Source organism: Lupinus angustifolius, chromosome LG03 (assembly GCF_001865875.1).
Source record: "Lupinus angustifolius cultivar Tanjil chromosome LG03, LupAngTanjil_v1.0, whole genome shotgun sequence".
Classification (NCBI taxonomy): domain Eukaryota; kingdom Viridiplantae; phylum Streptophyta; class Magnoliopsida; order Fabales; family Fabaceae; genus Lupinus; species Lupinus angustifolius.
In genome coordinates, this window is record NC_032011.1 from 21,264,600 (window position 1) to 21,269,645 (window position 5,046).

At 29.8% G+C, this 5,046-nt stretch overlaps 1 long non-coding RNA gene across 1 annotated transcript; it reads right to left on the reverse strand.

Moving 5' to 3' along the window:
• On the reverse strand, positions 4,233-4,768 carry LOC109342609. Its single transcript, XR_002107107.1, has 2 exons — positions 4,601-4,768; positions 4,233-4,491 (listed from the first exon to the last, which is right to left on the reverse strand). It is a non-coding gene; the product is annotated as an uncharacterized LOC109342609 (long non-coding RNA).

The window sequence follows — 5,046 nt, forward strand, 5'->3', positions numbered from 1 at the left end:
TTCAATAACTAATATACTAACATCATTCATCATTGTGCATATTTGTTATGAGTAGAGATAATAATTGTTGTGTATATTAATTATGGCATTGCAATTGTTTGTGTTGCTCTAATGTTATGATTCTTTATAAATCCACTTCGTCGCTTTTGCATGATTTAATGTCTTACTCTCTCTATGTTGTTTGTTTGTTTGTATGTATGAATGAATTGTAGGTGGAGCAGCTGAGTAGCTTATTGAAGATTTAAAGTAGTGTAGTTTGCCCATGACTCTTGAAGGCCTTTAGTTTTATTTTGTTTAATTGTATTAGTACTCTTATACTCTGGCAGGATTACTTGGTGATACATCCACACTTTCTTGGTATTTTAACATGATGTTGATTTTATTGGAAAAGACAATATCTAATATTATCTTGGGAGACAATGGTTTAATATACTTAGGGAATTTACTTACTACACTTCTTATGAGGATTAAGAATAATCATAAAACCTTTTTGACAAATTTCTTTTATCTTGAATATTATCTAGTAAATTATACCTTGAAATTATATATCTTACTATTTGCAAATTGGGGTGTTACACATACCATTAGTAGTACAAAAAAAATTATTAGCTATACTTGATGAATTATGGATTTTACCTAGTACGATGCTTAAAAATCTATTAAAACCTTATACCTCTATATATACATTAAACTCAAAAAATTAACATCTTTGAAGATTTTAAACATGGCTAATTAAATTAACTCGTAAAAAGTTTAATGTTTTAAACCTACTTATCAAATAAAACATATGCATCATTTTATAAAATGCAAAAAGTCATCACATGTGACCACGACTTTGTTGTAAAACCAATAACTATGTTTTTATTAACGGGTCAGAGTCCTCTCTAAAATTAAAGAAAGAAGTAATAATAAATATAAAGATAAAACTAATAGTTTGTGTTTTATGAGAGGATTCTTTTAGCTACATGCTTTCAAGTTTCACTTTTCTATTCTTCCTTAGGTGTCCTTCTTTCATCAATTTCCATGTTCATATTATCTTTTATTCTTTAAAATATTTAATATTTGCTTTGTTTAATGTGTACATTATTGCTTTATGCTTTCCCTTTTCTCCATTTTTTTCTTTTCTTTTTTGTCTATTGACCATTATGCTTCTCTTGATACACGTGGCTTGATTGTGTTTGTTTCCTTTTTATTTTTTATATTTATTGTAGCATAAACTATTTGATAGAAGAATTAAGTGTTGATTGAATTAAGTGTAGATCTCTTTATTTTGTTATATAGTTTGATCAAACAACCCAATAAACTATTTTATTGTAATGGATAAATTTGTTGAGTCTTGTTAATGTTTTTTTATTAATGCCCAGCCCAACAATTGCGCACACATTAGAAGTGTTTTTTTAATTATTCATCAAAATAATCACTTTCTTTCCGAGAGAAAAAGCTTAATCATACTGACCATTGATTATGAAGTAGCCACTAAACACATTGCCTAATTCATAACGTTCTTTTGTTGGAGATAAGAAATTATTTCTAAGATTTGAATGTGTAAATTTTGTCATTAAGCAATAACATTACACATGTATTATCAAGCTAGTGGTATAATGTCTCACTAGATTCCCAAGTAAAAGATCAAAGGTTTAATTTCTGTGAGCGACACTTGTTAGGAGGGCAGTCACATGCCTCAAAAAGATTAATTCCTTATCCATAGGGTAATGTGATACTCTTATTTTATGAATCACCGATACTTCAATAACTTTCACGTATTCATATATGATACACACAATTTCTGATACTTCATCGATACCTACTCATAGCGTATCAAAATTATATTTTTGAAAAATAAATAATTTGTAAATCTAATACTTTCTACATACTCTTTGGTACTCTTAAAATATTTTCCCGATAAGTCATAGACACCTAAACTATCATACAGTAACATTTAAGAGAAAAAGACATAACACAATTAAATAAGTACAAGAGAGAAACATAAAAAACATAGTAGTTAAAGAAAAAAGACAAAACATGTGTATTACATAGAGAATGAATAAGAAATACATAATGTTGATCATCGATTAAACGAGATTGATAATATTCTTATTTACTAGAACTAAGCAATAATTTCTTATGACTATTAATTTCATTTTATATTTAGTGATGTCCAAGAAATATATTCTTTATTTGGAAATACATAATAATAATTATATATTTATTATGTTTTATGTGCATATTTTATATGTGTATCTCAAATGTTTTTATCCTACATTTTCAAGAATATATGTGTTGATGTATAGTATACATATCATATTTCATACTCATATCCGGATCGGTACTTCAAAGCTTTTGCTTATACCAAAAAAAAGCTTTTAGTAATACAACAAAAGAACATGACAGTTGTGCTGAACTCACCCTACTGTTACTATCAGTGGCATGGAATTTTCTCTGTGCTTATGTCTAATCTAACATGCATTCTTTCATCTTTATGGTTTTGAAGCTTTGAAAAGGTGAGCGGAACTGTGAAAGAAAATAAGTGCTTGTGAATTATGATATGATCATTATCTTCAAGAGCTAGCTCGTGCTCGATTTTTGTAATGGCCTTAAGTCTAAGACAATGAACACTTTCTGCAAATGCTTCTGGAAGGATTTGAACCTGACTTTGTTTCCATATCAACAATATGATAATACATTTCATTTTCAAAGAATCCATTGCTCTGACCAACAAGTTCGAGTGGTGTAAAGCTGTACTATATCTCAAAACAACCAAAAGGTCATTCATGTGAGCAACACTTATTAGTAGGATAGTTACATCCCAAAAGAAATTAATTATTTATCCATATAAAGAAGGAATACTCTTAATAGTACAAGAAAAATTTATTGCACCACATATGGTGAGGCATTTAGCTATATCATATTCATAACATAATTGATAAGCACTTATTTTCTTTGGCAGTTCCTTCCAATGCCTCAATAATTTATATTAAGCATTGTAGCTGCATCTAATTTCATTAAATTATTTTCATTAAATGATTTTTTTTCTCACTAAAATTTCAAATTTGCTTAGTTAGGCTTGATTTTATACATCCAGAATTTTCATCGACTAAATGCTTTCCCTATATTTGCTACATGCATGGTTGTTGCAATGCTACTCTTTGATTTAAAGTTAATTTGGATCAATAATGTTTTATAAACATTGGAGATCATTCCCTTCGTTTTTAATTTATGATATTTTTAATACAATTGTATACTCAGATTGAGATACATTATTGTATACAATATCAAATATGAGGTTCAAAAGTACAAAAATCGTAATCAATACATGATTGTTCACTATATATTCCTTTACCATCTATCCATTGCTTACATCATCTGTAAGCATAAAGAAGATTCTATGCAGCTATTTATTTGCAACAACCGATCTTATTTGGTATTTCAGAGTTGACTTGAAATCTCATGTAACACCCTTATAGACAGAAGGTTTATAGTTTAATGTATACAGTTAACCAATCATAACAAGCAGCACCATTTGATCATGTATTACAGTACACCCAGAGAATGCTAAAAACATGTAATTCAAAACATACTACTATCTAAATTTATTGTAAGGAAGTCACATAAATCCCACCCAATTAACATCCATGAGTTTAAAGAGAGGATTGATAAAGTGCGGCTAACACTACAAATTCAAGGACATAACAAGTTTCAATAGTCATATTTAAATCATTGCACATATCATTAACCCTTCTATAGACAATCCTACTCAACATAAGATAGTGTTAAAAACTTCATTCAAATTAAGGATATACCAGATTCGGAAATGCAGCCTCATCTTTAGCCTCATGGACTGCAGTCACAATAACCCAGATAATGAGCGCTGAAATACATAATCACAATCTAACTGCAGTCACAATATCAAAACATGTTTTACAACCAATCCGTACACTCAAAGCTACAAGATCTTATCGACACACATAAAAGTTTAGGATCATACCAAACTTTCCACTGTAATTACATCACCAGAAAAAACCATATCATTGGTTTGATTTTAACCCAGATAAACCCAGAACAAGAGTGACCCAATACAAGAGCATGAAAAGGGTAAATGTACCTTTACCTGGCAAGCGAAAAAGGTTGTTTCCAGGATTTGAAAACATGACCTTAACATAATCAAGCAGTCTTAAAAATGCATCAAGACTTCTAAAAATTATAAAGCATACTTAATACAAATGCAAGTTAAATTGAAGCAATAACAACATTTATAAACTAAGATATTTAGGTCCCAAAAAGGAACCAAAGTATGATAGCATATATTAAATATAAAAGAGAGGCTATAGCAAACTACTCTCTTAATATAAATCCCATTACAAAACAAAAAAAACAACAAAAAACATAATACTAAGATTTGTTATTGTTGGTGCCAAACAACAAAAACTACTTAGATCTTTGTCTCATCTTTCGGCGCTTCCTCTTAAGTCTCCTCATACGCTTCTTCTTCCACTGTAAAAACCACAATCTCAGTCAGAAAACCACAGCAACAAAAAAAAATCCATAACAGAAAATTAAAAAAGTAACAACCTTTCAAGAACAAGAAAAAAATTAAGGTTACCTTCGCCCTCATGGTGATGAAGAATGAAACCCAAACTCAGAACCAAACCCTTTGTTGTCTCTAAGTACTGAGAAAGAAGCTGCAGGAAATTTTATGATGAGAGGTTTCAGCAATTTATATTGTGAACAATGAAGTAACCCTAATGAAAATAACATGGTTTTGGGCCCAAAACTATCAAATGAAGCCTTGTTTATGGCCCAATAGTCGGCTAGGATGGATGGATTTTTAATGTATTGAATGTTGGGAGCCCATCTTCTATGACATTGCCACCTTCTCGGGTTAGTCAGAAAAATATTTTATAATCAAATATTAAACTTAAATATATGTTTTTCAATCAATCAGGGGAAGGGGAAGTGTCACAGGGACACATAAAGTGACGCACTCTTTTGGTATAACAGATGTTGGCTCTTTGAATGTTCCCATTTTCCAATATTTCAAGACAAAAA